Here is a 19,401-nt window from a genome sequence, read left to right on the forward strand (position 1 = left end):
GTGGATGTTCTCTCATAATTACCTGTATTATTACCTCTAATACCTACAGGAAAAAACTTTAACAGAACTGCAATTTTAAAATAATTTCAAATTTGAGAGGTTAAAAAGTCAGTACACTTAAAACAATAAAACTGCAGACCCCCTACATTTGCTGTAAAATGCCTGGTTGTTTCTTCTTATTATTTAGTATCTCCATTTTTTTCCTCTCCCCATTTAGTCCAAATTATTTTTCATGAAAAATAAGAGTAAGTTTCAAACTTATTTTACATGAATCTGCTCTTGCAGAACTGCATCTTAACACAGGTTAAAATTAAATGCCTAAAAGAAGCTGAAAAATCAAATATTATCAAAACATAAAAGCACAAAGTCTTAACTCACAATTACACTTTCAAACGTAGCAAGCCTGCTGGCACTTCTAAGCAAACTTTCTACCAACTGCCTGCAAAAATATTTACTACAACATAAGGCAGCTTTGGAAGCCTTCAAATATCTGTTTCTCTTCCCAGTTCAGTATGATTTTTTTTGTTCATTTTCTTCTGTTTGTTCTCAAGTTAACTACTCAATTGCAGTTGAGATGCTGACAGAAATGTAAGCTGAAGCACCAAACTGGATACCTTGCTTTAAAGGAACTGAACATCCGTGATCAACTTAATCTTATTCCTCCTAATACAGTGCACTAATCATATTACCGAAACTGGAAGTTCTAGCTGGAAGCTGAAAATTATTGTAGTTCGCCTAACAGACAATTCCCATTAGCATAATCCTGCCTTTCTGCCACATCTCCTTTAGAAAGGATATTCCTTTGGAAAGGATATTATGTACCTCTGAAAAATTTGAGGCAAGAATCTCTATAAATGACGGGACAGAAAGGCAAAATAATGATAATGATAAATATATACTGTGGCTTATTCAGAAAGTCCTCTGGTTTTGCTTCGGTTAAGAACTTCTGTGATGAGCAATCTCCACTGTGAAAATGCGTAAGCTTTTAAGACCAACTATAAATAAAGTTAGAAACACAAATCAAGAGTTTCTTAAAGGAAAAACCTCTTCTCCCTTCACAGATGAAGTAAGCTTTGCCAATACAAACCCTAGGTGGATTTAAATGGTTGCATAACGTACACAGCAGATCCTCATTAAACAAAGGATTCACAATACTTATTAAATCCATGGTTATGGACTACGAAGAAAAAAGTACAACCCTAACACTACCTGGGCTGCTACTGTCCTGCTCCCTTCTCCCGTGCTCAGTTACATGGTCTACGCCACATCCACCCACCCACCTCTGCCACAGACACAGTCACCTGGCTCCTCAGTAAACACACCGCTTGTGAATTCAGCAGAAAGTGAACCCGCCAAAGAGGGATCCAAAAGGATATAAAAAACGAACCTCAGAACTAGTGTAAAGACGTGCAAGAACAGGGATGGAGAACAAGATCCCCTTAAGCAGGCTGAGCTGGCACAGCACCTTGCTGCCATCTCATTCAACACGTGCACACCATCATCCACGCAGCAAGCGCTCATCGGATCTTAGCCAGCAGGATTTCATTAACTGCCCCCTCAGTCAAGACTGTTTTAAGCTTGCAAACTGTAATAACGTGAGCATTCCAGTGAAACAGAACAGTCACTTAGCTAAAACTGGAGCATCAAGCTCATGCACAGTATCCTGAGAAAGAAAGTTCCGCCAAGAAAACATTTATTTAGGTTTTTCCTCCCCCGTCAGTTTGCAGGTAAAATGCTCCAGTTTTCCCAAAACAGGTTAGGCACTTGAATTCATTCTGGACCTAAATTCCAGAAGCAATTGAAGCACAAAAGTATCCCACCCTAGAAAAAAACCCACAAAACTGTCACAAGCTTTCAATTTGGTCAACTATTTTCAAGCAGTGACAAACCCGAAAACCCAGGGCTGCCCACTCTGTAAGACTACAGAAGCCACCACTCACATTCAGCGTCCCTGGGGATTCTCTAACTACTGCAAACCTGTACGTTGTTCAGTACACATGGCTTGAAGAAATTCCAGAACAGTACCAGCAGCCAATATAATAAGAGACAGAAAAGATAGTCCCAAATTCCAAATCCTGCTATTGCAATACCACTTGTTCACAAAGACACAATACATATTTAAAAATCTACCCTCCAACATGCCTTCATTAAACAACAAAAGGAAAAAAAAGAGAACGCTTGTAACCTCACTCCACTGTTCTGTAAATGCATTATCCCTCTCACATTCAGACAAAACCTCAAAACCTCAAGAAAAGCATACTGCTATCCACTGCCACCTTTGTAACTCAACAGTTCACAAATCTCAGGCAAAAAGGAAGAGAGATTATCTACGCCCGTAACAGAGCTGAGAGATGCTAACTGCAGGACAGGCAGCTTGAAGCTGGATCTACTGCTGCTGACTTCATTAAGCCCTTTTTAAGATGCCTCAATATAACAGCTTAATCTGATGATGACAGAGCAAAGCTTTTAAAGAACACCACCATTTCCCCACCTTTATGTGCTTATATTTTTAGACAAGGCCGATTCAACAAATTACCAACAAACATACATTCAGATCAGTATCTCCACTTCTAGTTTTGCTCTCATTTCCCTGAAGAGGTAATAAAACATTCAATGGGTCCACTGACTGCATAAAGATTTTGTCTTTTCTAGAACTTACCATTTTAACTGCATTAAGAATTCCCTGCCTCAGTTAACTGGGAAGACTTCACTCTAAAAAAGGATCTTGAAAGACAGCTTGGTAATAAAACCTTTCACATGAACTAAAAACAACCAGAAGAAATAACTTAATTTCTCCTTTATCTAAGGATTTGTGTACCCAAAAAAAAAAAAAAAAAAAAGAGACAGATTTCAGGGTAAATTCTTCAGTTTCAGCTTACTAGCTATTTTATTTAGTTTTTTGAGGAGCCTATATGAAAGGCTAGTGATCTTTATCCTCTCATTAATGTTAATCCTCATTGTCAACAGCTAGATGGCAAAATAGGCTGCACCTTATCCCATGTTCTTGGATGTCAGCACTCTTCAATACTCAGCCCATTTGCTGTAATCTGCACAAATTCTGGTATCTCATTATTTAGAGGTTATACAAGCACCTCGCATGAATACTTTAGTCCAAATGATTAGTGTACGGCACCTGTTAGTTCTCTTATTCCCTACTCACCCTAGAACTCTACAGAAGGATGTCTGATTTTGAAAGATCTCACGCATACTCACCCTTACACAAGCATCCAAGAAGCAGGGTTCACCTCATATTTAAGACTTATGATAGACCCTACCTAGTACCTGCAGTTGTTTCAGCATGACCTGTTACCCAGCAAACGTTTACTTCTACTGTGACAGAAAAACAAAGGTGCTTTTTATTTTTTTTTTTTATTAAAGTCTTCATATTGAAGCTCCAGGTAATGTTCCAGATAATTATGGAAATTCAACGGCCAGGGCCCAAGGACAGGACAGAAATCGCAAACCACCACAACGGCCAATAGTTGAACAACTTTCAGAAAACTAGGGTTAGTGAGAAGACTGTTTGCATCGGCAAAGAAATTCAAAGCGTAAGAGTCTTAGACCTTCTAGCTTTTACAAGCAGGTATCATTCATCAGTGACCAGTTTCATCTCCACGTCCTGACACAAATCCAGTCTGTGCCAGTATTTAAGATATTAGCTTCAATTACAATGACTTCTAACTGGCCTTTAGTTTTATTTTTCTGTGAGTTTCTTCAGAATTAGAAGGCTTGACATGCAAGGTACTTGGCTCGAACCAAAACATCCAGGATAAGTTTCTTAAATATCAAAGTAACTGCAGGATGTTATGAACAGGACAGAAAGCATCCTTTCCAGAATGATGTAACAGTGATTCCAATCACAACTGACACTATTTGCTCATTTTATTCCCTGTAAAAAAGGCACTGGGCTTGGCCTATGCCTCCTTTAAGTGTTAACAAATTCCTAATAAGCAAATATATTAATACCACATTTAACTATGATAAATTATGAGAATGAGGGGAAAAAAATTGTCTTGAGAACTCATATAAGGACGTAATTTCTGATGCAAATAAAAGAAACATTGGTATGGCTTAGTTGATGCCACTCCCACTGGAAATTACTTTGCATCCCTATCTGTCAAAGATGACATCTGGGAAACCTGCACTCTTTCTAGTAAGCAGCGGCAAAATTAATCCCTTGCATCAATGAGCATTACAAAAGCAGCCCAAAGGAAGTCAGTAGGGCAAAACCTACTTTGTACAGAAATAAGCAGTTCCATTCAGACCACGGACAAAAGGCACAATCCACTGACCCCCAAGAACAGCAGGACACAGGTTCTGCACTGGAGAAAGCCATGTACACACAGGGCTGCAGTGCGATTCCCTCCATCTGCTCATCCATCAAAGATGCAAGAGCAGACTGCCGCCATGAGAAGCAACAGAAAATCAGATGACCAAGTACAACTAGTATATGGTCTCTTATTTTCACTGCTTACCGATTTAAGTATCTTCCTTCTGAAAGAAGGAAAACACCTTTGAAAAAGTTGTGAAATGGGAATGTTGTGACAAGAGAGAAGCAATGAGAGTTGAAGAGTGAGACAGGCAGCAGTCGTAAGGCTCAAGTCTGGATATGGGGAGATGTAAGAAAATTGTTGTGAACCTGAACTCCTCCCCTGAACCCCAAATAATTTACTATCTCACCACTTGACTGCTATAGACAAGCTGCAGTTCAAGGTCAAAAGTCCAGACATCCCTGGTAAATACAAAGATTTTATGCCAGAAGAAGTTTACATTTGAAAGATCGTGTTAAAAAGAAAATTTGCATAAAATCAAAGTATTTCAATGTTTATAGACCTAGAAGAATAAACACAAAGAGAAATAATGCTACAGAAACTGTAACACTCATCTGTAAATGCTTTGCTGGCTATCGTTAAACACACTAAATTAATTCCAATATTATAAACAAACCTACCACCTCATATGCCTGCAATACTAACAACTTAAAAGTGGCAGTTAATTCTTCCTATTCTAGAGTCAAGCCATTATTTCCATTTAAAAAATTAACACATTAACAAGCTTTGAAATTTGTACAGTGTAGACTCAGTAATACGCAATTCATTAATAAAGCCACGTTCCTCAGAAATACCCCATCCTAATTTAAGAAATGTGTACTCTTCTTAAATACTGCATGAAGCAGTAATAATTACAGGCAAATATAAGCAGTCCCATATAGCCAAATTAGGACAAAGCATCACCAAGATCTAGTTTTAAGGTAGCTTTTAGTATCAGAGCAGTATTTCATCCCCAGATGCACATAACACAACGTTATTCATTTCTCAGGGATGGCACCACTGACATCTACAATACAGTCTTACATCCCACCCTTCCCCTCAGACCTTCTGCTTCTTCCCTCACCTCCCCATCTCCCTTTACAAAGGCAGGTTCTAACACTTGTAAAGCCTCATTTTTCAGCGTTGGGTAGTACCTCATCTAAGTTCCTACCAAAAGTAATGGAAAAGAACTGACCTGCCTAGCATGGGAGATCAGGCTGCCCCAGGGCAGAAATGGCTGCACCGGAGGACAGAGAATCTGCACCCTTTGAAGATGGGGAAAGAAATTATGTGATGGTACCCACACCACAACAGTCTCCAACGTGAGGGAAAAGCTGCCCAGGGACACCTCAGCACACCAGTGTGACCAGATCTCCCGGGGAGGGGGGGAATTAATTCAGAGGCTTCTGCATCTCTGTTGCAAACCCCTTCCTCAGTCTTGCTGACATTTTGTCACAGAATCTTTGAAGGTACTCTAAGACCTTGTGGTGTCATGATGCAGTACCACGAATAATTCAGTAGTGTCCGTCACTACCACATTTCTACCATCAGACACACCTGGAAAACCAGAAAAACCATTTCAATGAAGTTTCGTGGTTTGCAGACTTTCTGACTTTGAATGCAGCTTTTTTGTGTTTGTTGTTGAAAAATTATTTCAAATGTCCAGGGTATGGTGCAACACACTTGTCCTGCCTTGGTACAGGAGAGCTCACTAAGCGCACATTTACATGACACCAAGTGCTACCAATATGCAGTGCTGATGCCAATCACCTAATGAGACTTAAAATGTAAACATTAACTACTTTTTTTTAATTTCGAAAGATGCAGAAACAAGTGTTCAATTTTCTACAAGATTTTTCTCTCATAAAAAATGAGACTTTATTTGTAAGTTTCACAAGATCACTTTTTTCTACTTGAGAAAGGTACTGAAGAAATATTCTAAATTAACAATAAACTTTATAGCAAACCAACTTGACAGCTTATTTCGGAAATAATTAAGCAAATGTATTCATTCCAAGAAGTAAAAGAAATAGCTTCCCTTAAAAAAAATAAATACATTCACTTGGTCTCTGTGCTTGTAATAATAAAGAAATGAACCTTTCCAAATGAAAATGTCTTTAGTCACCCATTATTATAAACCCTCTCTACCATATGTCTGAAACTAATAAATACACCATCATCCTTTCCACGACTTCTGCAGGCTACTCACTTACCTTACGTAAGCCTCATAAGAAGGCCACTGCCTCACGTGACGGGTAACTGCGCGCACACAGGACAGCAATCCTGCGCGCTGCAGTGACTCTGGGACCTCCTGGAAGCGTTGAATTTAACGTGTATGCACAGAATCACTACCACGCACACACAGCAGACTCTAGTGCACAGTAGCAATTAGACAGAAAAGACACTGAGCGACCCCACAGTATGACATAACTACTCCAAGCAAATAGCGTAAAAGTAGCTCCCTGGTTTATGCAAAACAAAATACACACGCTGAAGTTTATTTTGATGTCTTTCAGACTAGAAAATCATCTCCCAAAGCAAAACATTTTAAAAAAATTCTTATTTCAGATTGCATCATACAGGATCAGAACAGTCAGAAAAATAAGAAAAAGGAAAGATGGGATGGACCACTCAGTAGGTAGTGCAGCAGAACGAGAACAGCACCAGGTATTACAAGTGTATTTTATTCTGGATAAGTAGCAAAAAGTGCTTCTTTGAACCAGAGTGAAGCTCCCACAGCTAAATTCAGCTAAATAGCAATTTCTCATAGAAACATTCAAGGCACTTTAGCAGCAGGCCCACCAGAAATCTGGCAAACACGAAAATTTTATTTAAAAACAGACAAGACTATGATTGTATCTACACTACAGATGTTCACTGTCACAGTTGCACAAGTCAGGAACGTTAAGGGGTACAATCCCTAATCAACAGAGCCGTGCTGGCATAAGCAACCCATATTGGTGTAATTACACCTGCAAAACTGTACTTTTACCTGTATGAGTCGTTCTGTTTGCAGGGTGGGGTAGCAGGTGTATCCTGGTGCAGTGGAGTTTTATCAGTGTGGCTGCACACATAGTAAGAAAGCTCTATCAACACACTAGTACGGGCCCTTCCAAGTAGGGAAGCAGTTTATCTCAGGAGGAAGCAAGACTTTGAAAGTTCACTCAAATTCCTTGAATGAAAAAAAGTGACATTAGCAAACAGGTTCAAGGATATCTGTGTACACCTCAGAGCTTTTGCCAGCACCGCTCTGTCTGTTAGTAGCTGGGGAAAGAACTGCGACTGACAACTGTACTGACGGAACTTTAGTAAAAGTCAAACCTTAACTTAAGGCACTTATACTATGCACATCCTCCAACCTGTAGGCCCATAATTGTGTTTGATAAACAAAATTCATATTCAGTTGAGTGTTTTCTGCATTTGAGGAAATATTAACTAGTTTTAAGAGGAAAGAAAAGTATTGTATACCTGCCATTGGTATTTTCTAGTCAAGAGCTTCACGGGTGCTTAAAAGACTTGGCAGATACACTCTACTGCCTTACTAACAGACTGACATTTGTCTTTTTTACTACTCCTATAATACCATCTGAAGCCTTTATTCACATTGTTCTGAGTAAGCTAATCCTGTATCTGCCCTAACAATGAAGATTTACCCAAAGACAACAAAATAAAATTGAATTTTTTGGTCAGGTTTACTTCTGCTCTCAGGGTCTGAACAATATGAGCAAAAATGAGACAGCAAATAGATTTTGCTCATTAAGAAAAGTTGTGAGCAGAATCACAAGCAGTGGAGATAGCTCTGCTTTGTTCTTTTTCCCTTTTATACAGATTAAGAAAAAAACAGAAGCAGCTTTCTGGGGTCAAAAGCTTAGATTAAAAAAAAAACAAACATAACCACCTCTGTACAAGAAACCTCTAAAGGCTCCAGTACAAGCCAATTTTACAAGCCACGGTCCTAAGTTTAGGCAACAGAAATATCAATTACAAACTTTGATTGTTATTGGGTATTACTCAATATACAGCATCTTTACCATTCCTTTTCCATCACCTTGAACGAAAACATTTTACAAATACACACTACTTATTTGCCTGATGTTCAATTTCTGCCACTGAACTTGACCTCTTCAGCAGCACTGAAAACACATTTTCAGCAACTGCACAGGAAACAACGCGCTTTGGAAAGGTGATTCACACAATTTGGCATTCCTCCGCTGAAGTACCAAAGAAATTAGTTCTTTATCATGGCTGTTAGGAACACTCAGCTGTTCACCGAACAGCAACGGTTATTTGGCTGTTAACTGAACAGCAACAGTTATTCGGACTAAGTCTGAGAACCTTACAATTTACCTCTTCAACATCCCACAGCTTGTTTATTTTTAAACATCACAATTACAATTCTACAACTGTCAAATTTCAGCTTGAATACTTACACTGCACTTAAAAATCCCTCTTCTCAAACACTTTTACACAAACTAGTAAAGCTGTACAGGCTTTTTGTCAAGTTGGCATTTTAACAGTACATAAACTAGTTGCACATCCCAAACTATTATATGTAAAAAAATGTTAGTTTTACATTATAATTAAACTATCTGTATCCTCTGGCATGTCTCGTTATTGTTGTCAGTCGAACCGTATATACAGAAATGGACTCAAAACAACTGCAGGATTATAATTTCTGACCCTATCAGCACAGCTGTTGAAGAAAAAAAAAACAATCCTGTGGTTTTACACTTTTTTTCCCTTATTTAATTTGTAAAAAGTGAGCTAAAACATAACATCTGAAAGCGGCTATCATTTTCATTCTTATTCCATCAAAAAGGCTTCATTAAATGAAGTAAAACAGAAATTAATTTCTCCTTCAGAATTTAGTGAAACACAGTAATTACAGCATACTGATTATGTTATTAAAAATGCAGTAAACAGAGTTCAGTTCCCAATTTTGATTAGGGTTTACTATGAGAACACACGTAATGCACATTAAATCTTTATGTCTTCGCTCCCTAACTGGAAATTTAAGATTTTTCTTAACCTCAAAGTCCATCAATGCTCTCGAGACTACCACCATTAGTAACTGCAAAGTATTCACTTATTTCAGAAACTGTATCAGATAACAATTTAATCTTAGTACAACCCTCAAAGCGTTAACTGAGAGTTGACTGAAGATTCTCCTAGTGGAGGAGAGAGCTTGACAGCACAGAAAAAAGCAACCAGTTCTTGCATAAACTAGATAAATCTTACTTATATTAAAATCCTCTCCTTAATCTCCTACCACTGTCCTACTACTTGTAGCACTGCAAGAGACACTAGGCAAAAAAAAGTGCACCAGAGAGTAAAACTAGTGCAGATAGACACTACCACTTCTGTCAACTAAAAACCATCTAATCTTACTCTTGCTGAGTACAGTCCCTTCTTCCGTTTTTATCAGTTACGTTTTACAAACTCTCAGCCTAACCTCTATAATCCTTGCCCTTCTTCTCCCCACTAGAGATTTCTGTACAGTTTCAGGCTGTGCAGAATTAAAATCCCACAGTTGTAAGTTACAACTATAAAGACAATTACTATCTTAAACTGGAAACAAATAACAATCTTCTGCCAGTAAATCTTAGTAGTGAAGCAGGATTAAGTAGAACAAACACTGCCTTTTGATGAGTCCACTAGACACTGAAAAACATTTATTCTATTTTATTTACTATTCCGGACTCATACAATTCTATTAGCATTGCTTTTGGGAGTTTCAGGGGGGTTTTTTTTGTTTGGTTTGTTGGGTTTTTTTTAACTCAAAAAACATCTCTTAGTTATATGAAAAGCACCCTCTGAAGCACTGTGTAAATGATATGTATTATTTTATACTTCAACAGTTTTTAAATCTATAAATATTTCGTAGTGTACATACATTTGCAGCAGAGCAAAAACTTCATTTGCATACTAATAGAAATCAACTAAAATATCCCTTAAAAAACAACACAAAAACTTTGTAGAAAAAAACATTATTTAAATGCTAGTCTTGAAATCAACAATTATTTGATTTGCAAATCACTGGAGTCATGTGGTCCCAAAGTAGGCTGAAGGCTAACAGGAGCCTTTATTCTTCCACCAAAGTGCATTAAAAAACCTTTACGTGCAATATGTTTCTGGAACCATCAAGGGAAAAAAAATTAAGGCCTAACTGAACAGCTATTTTGAGCACACTTCTATATTTATTCCTATAGAAAGTTCCAAATGTCAAAGAATGATAACAAGCAGCTGGCATACATAAAAGTGGAGCAGAACTCAAAATATCTATTACAATTAACACAGTATATGCTACACTTGTACAGTAACTACACATTATCATTTTTCATTGACCAGCAATTGAATTGCTTAAACAGCTAGTAAATTTTGTTTATAGAAGTAGCAACAACAGTTGAAGCTAAACCAATTCAAATTACCACTTACAAGAGAACTGTGTAAAACAGAAAGACAAAAAAGCAAACAATGAAAAAGTTCTGATAAAATAAAGCAAAATATAGGTGAAAATCAGCTACCAAAGAATTTACTTAAACAAGGCTGTGATGATTAAGTATTCAAAAGAGCTATTTCTGCAAAAAATCTCAAATAGATTATCCAGAGGAAAAAAACCAAACAAACAAACAAACAAAAAAACCCAGGGAAATTAGGAATGCTGCATACATCCTTCTGAGTTAAATAAAAGGAATCAGCATTTTCTGTCTCCCTGAAGTTCCTAGAAGGAAAACATGAAAGCCCATGCAAGAAAAACAGCGTGTTACACTGTTTTGGATTATTGAACATACAAACAGCAGGGAGAGTGTAACACACATACATTTTGTAACACGTTAAAAAGATTGTAACGTTCTTTCCAAGTTAAAAATGACAAACTATAACGGTAAGATTTTTCTTAACCCGCTACTAAAATACAGCTATCACTTGGAGGTATAAACTGAAAACTACTTAACTGTATGAAACAAAATTTGGTCACCATCAAAGCATGGCTTTTGCAAGCCAAATAAGCAGCTCCAGACTACCATCACCTCCAAGAGACAGTATTTAAGTACAGTAGTGCAAGGGATGGGGAATAGTTATCGACAGGGAATTTAGTGAGTATTTAAAGCCAGCCAACAATTACCACTGTCTAAAAATTGAACCCCTCCTCTTTTCCCCTACAAGAAAGTCACCAGATCGTGATAAAGTTCAACTTTTCTGGTGGAACTCACCAATACGGAGGTCACCTCCATCGCCCAGAGAACACAAGCGTCACCTGCAGGCAGGTGAGGTTCAGCCCCACCCTCCGCAGACCCCCCCGCCCCGCAGCGAGGTTGCGGCTGGGTTTCTGGAGCACCGCCCCGACGACGGGCGCTACCCCCGCACCCAGCCACCCATCGGGGCCGCGGCGGGGAACCCCTCGTCCGGTACTAGGGCAACGGTGAAACTGAACGAGAAAGGCGGTTAAAGTCGGTCGTGACGTCACGGAGAAGCTTGCCGGCGTCAGCTTGATTATGACGTCGATCGCCTCAGAGCACAACCGTCCTCTCCTTTTCCCCCCAACATGGAGGAGCCCGCCTTCTAGCCCGCTCCGCCCGGGGAGGGCGTCCTCTCCGCTCCGGCCCAACCACGTTATGAGCTTATGGGGCGGCGGCTTTTAGCTTCCTCCGGGGCCCCCGCATTGAGTCGCCGACCTCCTCTGGAACCGGGCCAGGCCTCCGGCGTGCCCGCGCCCTGCAGCCGCACCGACGGTCCCCTGAAAACAGGCCGCGCCGCGCCCGCCCGGGGCCCCTCCGGCCGCCCTGACCCGCACCGCCCGCCCGCCTCCATTTTCTAGTCGAGCCCGAAGGCGGCCAGGCCGGAGGAGGCGGCTGCCCCTTTTCCGCGACCCCTCCGCCGCGGCGGCGGCCCCGTTCCCTTTCTCCTCCCGTCCCGGTGCTTCTCCGGCTGCCTCCCTCACTCACCGCGGGGAGGGGGTGCGGGGATCTCGCCGCTGCCGCCGCGGGTCTCAGCCGAGCCGCGCCGCCATTTCCTCCTCGCAACGGCTCCAGAGCGCTGGGCGGGGGCGCTCCTCCCCCGCTACCATAGAGACCGACATGGCGGCCAACGGCAGCCTAGAGCGCTTCGCTTTGCGCACGGCTCCGGGAGGACTTCGGTTGGCGTTGGCTCCGCCTCCCGGCCAGGCGGCGCGCGCTCCCTGAGGGCAGGGCGCTGGGCGGGAAAGGCGCGGCGGCGGCCCGTCAGCCCTGCCCGCGGCCGCGGCCGCCCTTCCCCGTCCCCCTCCAGCTCCCGGGGAGGCCGAGCCCTTCCCCGCACGGCCGTAGCGGCGCGGCTGCCCGCGGAGTCCCCGTCCCGTCGGCTCTAGGCCGCCGCACGCTGCCCGTCCTGCGGCCACTGAGGGAAACGGGAGGCGGGCCGCCCTGGTCACCTCAGGGCTTCCTCTGCAGACGAGTTCTGTGGGATCAACAACGCCGGCTCCCGGGTTTCTAAGCAAAAATACGGGGTGATCTTACCTCACAGGAGCTGCAGTTTTATTCATTATTCGTGAGGTTGCTAGTGCCAAAGCAAAGCTGCACAGCAGCAGTGCTAAATACTGTTGTACCTACAGTGACTTCTCTCAGAGGACAAGCACGGCTTTGTCACAGGATTAAGATGGCAGAGGAGCTCATCTGCTGCCAGCAGACCCAACTGCTCACATCAGCTATGCTCCCTTCCTGTGCTTATTCCATTAGGGTTTTGTTTTTCCTATTCTACTCCATCTGTTTTAGAAAAATCAAATAGCAATTGCTGCAGTACTGCCTTCCTCTGGGACCAGGTTATGGAGTGCTGTGGAAGGGAAGCATTCACTGGATCAGCTCATCTACTGCGTGGAAGCTTCCCAGTTAACACCCTTTCAAAACAGGCTACTCAAAGAACTCTCCAGGATCCAAGCTGCTACAAATACTTACAGAGAGTTAATTCCCATTTACATGTTTTGTTCCTACTGTCAGCATTTGTGACATGAGCGACCAGAAACACCTCCATCTCACAGTCACCGGGGGTCCCCAGGTTTGCAGGAGGGCACACGAGGCCACGCAAGCGCTCCTGCCCTGGGCACCTGCAGAGCCCTTCAGGCGCTCGGGGGGGTGAGGTTTGGTTCTTTGATTGCCCCTGATCCTGCACGTTTTTCCTCATGAGTTGATACCATTGATTTCTGTTGGATTCCAGACAGGTGCAGTGTTTACTAAGATGGACTAAGGAATGAAAACATGAGGAAACATAAAAACATACTTAGCATTAATTCCATGGAATTACAGCATTCGATAGACTAATTTGATTACATCTTTTAGAAGTCTACATTCTATATACGAGACTTCTGGTGGTAAAAACTCAGGATAATGTTGGAAAAGCTACTATGAGCTTTTTGCCTGATAGCATAGTCAGCCTCTTTCTCCACCTGTAAAACTGGGCAGTATTGATACTTACTTCACACAGGAACACCAAGAGGTAAAAAACCACAACAGATTCCTGTGCAAAAGTACAAGACACCAGGATTAAAGGCAAGCAGAAGTTTAATTTTTGTTCTGCAGCTACAGAGCTACAATAAATGAAAAGCATGTGGAAGGGAAATACCTGATGATTTGGTAGATCAAGCTGCACTGTGATTTATGCCCTGGGAAAAGCTAACAACACGTTAATGGACAAATTCAGCATTCAGGGAGTGCTCAAACCCAGGAATTGCACACCCAGGGAAAGGGAACATGCAAAACAAGGAATTGCACACCAGCGGTGAACGGGGGATGCCAGCAATAGGGGATCCAGCAGTGAAACAGGTATTGAATTCCTCTTACACACATTTGGTAAGGGGCTTACACCATCTTAATGTAATACCGATTCACTTTGCACACCCAGCGAATGCCACCTAAAGCACTTCACACTTCCAACCCACAAAAACCTCCGTCTCCGTGTTAAAGCCCAAGTCAGAGTATCTGCCTTTGCTGACCGAACACCCGTGTCACCTTCACTTAAACGGTACCATCAGCACCTCAGCTCTTGCCCTCCCTCGCTCCCTTCCTAATTCTTTTCCCATTACAGCCTAATTTCCATTAATTTGGGAAATTTACTCCTGGGTTACTGGTCTGAATCTGCATTGTCCCAGCAGCAAGCAGAAGGGGCTTTTTTGGTGATCCATATAATGCAAGTTTTCTTTCGGTTTAGGCCTCCTCTCATATAACGTGGTGATAGTTTCTAACTGGTTTGAATGGAAAACACTGCTGGGAAATCCTAGCAGAGATTAATGACTATCAATCAGCTTCTAAAACAGTCTAATAAGCACCTTATCTACCTCTCCTTCTTAAACACCGGAGAAGCTTATGCTGGGATATCTACAAATCCCTCAGCACTACTCTCCTTAAAACTTTTTTCCACCACTTTCCAAAACCTTTTCCGCTATTAAGCGGTCAGTATGCCGAGACTTCCCTCTACAGCCCTTACCTCTTTATTTATCCCTTGGGTTTCCCTAATTATTCTTTTCTAAACTTTGGGTGGCTACAAATTGGCCTTACTTATATTTGTAGTGTCTCACACAAGGGTCTTTAGTCGCAACCCATAAAGCTACTATTTGCGATAGGCACTCAGGCATCAGCCTCGTGTTGCGTGGCGATGGGTCTCCCCACGCCTGGGGCGTCACTTCTGCTCTCTCACCCACCTTTCCCTTCACCAAGACAGCAACCTTTTCCAGTGTTTGAAGATGCAAAGCCCTTAAATTACAGTACTTACTTTACGCTCACCCCTTCTTTCTGTTCTTCCTCACTGAATGTTCTGGCCAGCCAATTTCAGCAGACAGGTCAAAACTAGAGACAGAGTTAGCCCATGGAAAGCAGAGGGATGAGTTCTCTTCCCTCCTCCATCCCTAGCATTGTTTTGGTGTTTTTTATTTTTTTAACACATAATTAATCATTTTAAGTCAGAAGAGACTCATTTCTGTTGGCTGTGCTCCAGCCTTACCTTTTTTTTTTGTGGAAAAAGGCCTCTGTCCTCAGAGTTCAGCACACCGCTCAAAATAGATAAGTCGGGTGTCAAGGTAGCGTATCTTCTGGGTCCTTGATTCTCCAAGGCTCCTGACACTTCATTTTTCATAAAGACTAGATGAACACAGAGAAATACTTTACCGAGGGTTAATCATATTCATATAAATAATGTAATCCTCTTCCCTACCAGCTGACAGACACTTACAAGTTTTTTTTTTTTCCCCTCCAATTCTAGGTAAACTCCCACCCCCCACATACCTTTTTTGCAGGCATTTTTGGGACTTCTCCAGGAATTAGTGATTTTGGTTTGGGATTCATTCAACTTCAAATATCAGTCATCCAAATCTCTTTGAGATTAGGATTTATCACATCCTAATTCATGTAAAAATTCTATAAACTGCACTGAAGTACAGTTTATATGTTTCTTTTTATCTCAATTTTAGAGTCTTGCCCCAAAATCCAACTTTCCGTGTTATTACTGCCCTCATTACTGTAAGATTCTTGTAGGGCTGTGGCATATTGAAGCCATGGCATAGTTTCCCAAGAGCAAAGTAGTTTGTGTCCATGCATTTTAATCCAACCTTGGAGTCACAGCAGTATCCTGCAAGGTTTTCCCTGAGTAATAAAAGAAAGGTTTGGTCCTAACTTTGGGGAGAACGTGAGGGTTTTTAACAGAAGTTAGGCTTTAGCGCTAGGAAAAGAGGGAATGACGTAGGAAGCTTTTGCCCTGAATTGCTGCATAGCTTCGTGTCTTCCTACCCCCTTCTTAATTTTGTGAGGTTTAACAAAGAAAAGCCATGCAAGTTTGCTATTTCCAAATCCCTGAGTATTCCAGGCGACGAAGCACAGGGAACATGGGTTCCTCTTCACTAAAAACAGCAGCAGGTATTATACACGGGACGATTAAACATTTATTCAGCAGGATACACGTTACAAACAGAGGAATATGGGAGGTGACTAGGCAGCTTTCTATCAGGAAGGAGTTAGTATAAAATATGCGTCATTTATTACTAAAGATACTGCTCAACTCCCCAAACACGCAGAGTTTTCATTGCACCCAGGACATTAGTAGGGGAAAAAAAGGCCTATCTCAAGATAAAACAATAATAGTGTAATAAGTTTTTATATACTTAGGATTTTATCCCATTGGGCTAGCGCTGCCATCAAAAAAGGCATCACTACAAGTAGTACTATTTACTACTATTTAACCAAATCAAAACAATTAATGCACTAGAAAGTCACTTTGTTTTCAGACTCAGTAAGAAAATGCTTCAACAGTAACATTCCAAGTGTGTTTGTGGCAATTAAAGTGGTTATAGAACCTCTTCTCTCAAATGAAAGCTCAGTTTCAAAGGTTTGACATTACCAGAAACATCAAAAAGTTAGGGAAAGCACAGGAAAGGAAAAAGAGAGGAGAATGCAGCTGGCCACAACGTTCTGCACAGAGAGATTACAAACTGCTTTTTTGTTACCATTACAGTTAGAAAAAATGACAACTCCTAAAAATATTTAACACACACCTCCTAAAAATATTTAACACACACCTCCTAAAAATATTTAACACACACCCCCCCCAAACTATTTTTCATGACAAGCAAAACCACAAGTCAGGAGCTGCTTTTAGCCCATTTTTACTTTTCTTTAGCTCAGGGACAATAAAGGGGTAAAGGGGAATTTCTGTTGCAGTTGGTTGAACATCCCAACCTGCGAAAAAAACGGTGTCAGCACCACACAATCAGTACGCTGCCAAACGGCAGCTCACGCGTATTTTAGCTTACTTATTTAACATATTGTTCTACTTATTAGAAAGCAATTACACCTATTCGTTACCTGTAAACAGCAATTGTGGTATGAATTACACTCTGTTGCCTCCTCTCTGCTTGAGGTGCGTTTCCCTCCATAGAGAAGTCAGGAAACCCTGCCAGAGAGGGGCTGCTTCCTCCTCTCTCCCTCTTTATGGAAGTCTGCTGGGAAACTCCACCTTTTAGGGAGGAGCTGGCACGAACCAGCCGGGACAGCTAAGCCAGAGAGCGATTTACAAGCCTACCCGTGCAAAAATAGAGCCTGAACGTTGGTGTTTCCCAATGAGTCCAATTCATTGGGATTAGTTTTTAGATTAAAGCCAGAGGAAGAGCCCTTTCCGATCAACAGGAATACTTGCCACGCTGTAGCTTTCTTTGTCGTGTGGCTAACAACTAATGGCACGTGCTACTAAATATTGGAAGTTCTTTGTTGGAAGCTCTGCATTGTTTATAAACTTGGAGGTTTGTTTGGGGAAATAAGTTAAAATAATAAATTATGGATTACATTGTAGATTATCTCAGTTTCAGTGTAGAGACAACTGTAATGAAAGTGAGTTTTGGAGGCTGCGCTTTATTGCAGTTACAAGAACGAGAGTGAGAAATTAGTAATTGTATCCATATTCCTAGTCCGTGTAAGTGAAATCACATTTTCTGAGGAGTATCATTTGCAGCATTTCACACATAAAAGTTGTACTTCTTACGCCTGTTCTCCATTTAAATATACAAATTGAGGTGTAGTCTTGGCTTTTCAGCAGAGTGCTTTGACTCACAAACCCCGCTGGATTTTGACTTTTTGATTTTTTGACTTGATTTTTTAACTCGCAAACCCCACAGCGACTTTCTTTACTCTCCTCAGCAGTCAATACAAATTTTGACAGAGATCATAAATCAGAGCCCTCAGCCACGGCAGTTCACAGCCCAGCGTATCAACAGAAGTGGAAATTGGTGGAACTGTACATTAATAGACCAGGCTGTGACCTACAGCGGACCCTTCTCCCTTTCCATCATCCTGGCACGTTGGCAGGGCCAACTCTGCGGGCGGCAGCGCGAGCCCGAATGGCCAACGCTTGCCGAGCACAGCTCTAGCACAACGCTGCTGCTGCGGACCCGGCTGTGCCCGTGTGGGACAGTTACACCCTCGCACGGCGGTGACTGCGCACACCGCACCGGAGCAGGGACCGGACCAGCCCATCAGTCGATTCCTGCTTCGGTTGTTACTGCCAGGGTTGGTGTCCCTCTCCCAAGGAGGTCCGTGCTGTCACCTGGGACGTCATTACAGCGTCAGGGAGGGATACGAGCCACCGAGCAGCTGTGGTAGCTCCTGGCAGAGGTGGTTAAGTGCCGGGTCCTGCACTTGGGTCACAACAACCCTGTGCAACGCTGCGGGCTTGGGGAGGAGGGGCTGGAGAGCTGCCTGGTGGAAAGGACCTGGGGGTGTTGGTTGACAGCCGGCTGAATGTGAGCCGGCAGTGTGCTGAGGTGGCCAAGAGGGCCAATGGCATCCTGGCTTGTATCAGGAACGGTGTGGCCAGCAGGAGCAGGGCAGGGATCGTCCCCCTGTGCTGGGCACTGGTGAGGCCGCCCCTCGAATGCTGTGCTCAGCGCTGGGCCCCGCACCCCAAGGCGGCCATGGAGGGGCTGGAGCGTGGCCAGAGCAGGGCAGCGAGGCTGGGGCAGGGGCTGGAGCACAAGGCTGGGGAGGAGCGGCTGGGGGAGCTGGGGGGGCTCAGCCTGGAGAAGAGGAGGCTGAGGGGAGCCCTCATCGCTCTCTGCAACGGCCTGAAAGGAGGCTGGAGCCGGGGGGGTCGGTCTCTGCTCCCCAGGAACAAGCGATGGGACGAGAGCAGTGGCCTCAAGCTGCGCCAGGGCAGGTTTAGGCTGGATAGTAGGAAAAACTTCTTCCCCCAAAGGGCTGCCAGGCCCTGGCCCAGGCTGCCCAGGGCAGGGGCTGAGTCCCCATCCCTGGGGGATTTAAAAGCCGGGAGATGTGGTGCTTGGGGACAAGGTGGGCTTGGCAGCGCTGGGTTAGCGGTTGGACTCGGTGATCTTAAAGCTCTTTTCCAACCCAAACGACTCTGTGATCCTGTGGTTGGGGAGGCAGCATGGCGGAGCCAGCAAGGCCCTGCCCCGACCCCTGCCTTGCGGCCGTGAGCCACAGAGGGAGTGAGGGGCGGCAGGGAGGGGCCGAGACCCGGCTGGGCGGCAGCGGCCCGCTGGCTCCAGTGCCCCCCATCCCCACGGGCTGGCACTGACGCCCCGGTTGCCTGAGGCGGCGGAGCCGCCATCTTGCAGCCCGGCTCG

The 19,401-nt window shown here is 43.1% G+C and overlaps 1 protein-coding gene across 5 annotated transcripts in view; it reads right to left on the bottom strand.

The window, feature by feature from the left end:
• The window catches only part of DIDO1 (death inducer-obliterator 1), a 56,626-nt gene extending 44,271 nt beyond the window's left edge, over positions 1-12,355 (bottom strand). For 2 of the 5 annotated variants that reach the window (XM_082325909.1, XM_082325914.1), the window contains exon 1: positions 12,254-12,328. The gene's annotated coding sequence lies outside the window, so the exon portion shown is untranslated. Of the gene's footprint in view, positions 1-7,302; positions 12,230-12,253 lie in introns of those variants that run through there. The other 3 variants (XM_082325911.1, XM_082325910.1, XM_082325913.1) reach the window with 2 other exon arrangements.
• Positions 12,356-19,401: the final 7,046 nt, after the last annotated feature.

Source organism: Platalea leucorodia (assembly GCF_965183815.1).
Source record: "Platalea leucorodia genome assembly, chromosome: 13".
In the NCBI taxonomy this organism is placed as follows: Eukaryota; Metazoa; Chordata; class Aves; order Pelecaniformes; family Threskiornithidae; genus Platalea; species Platalea leucorodia.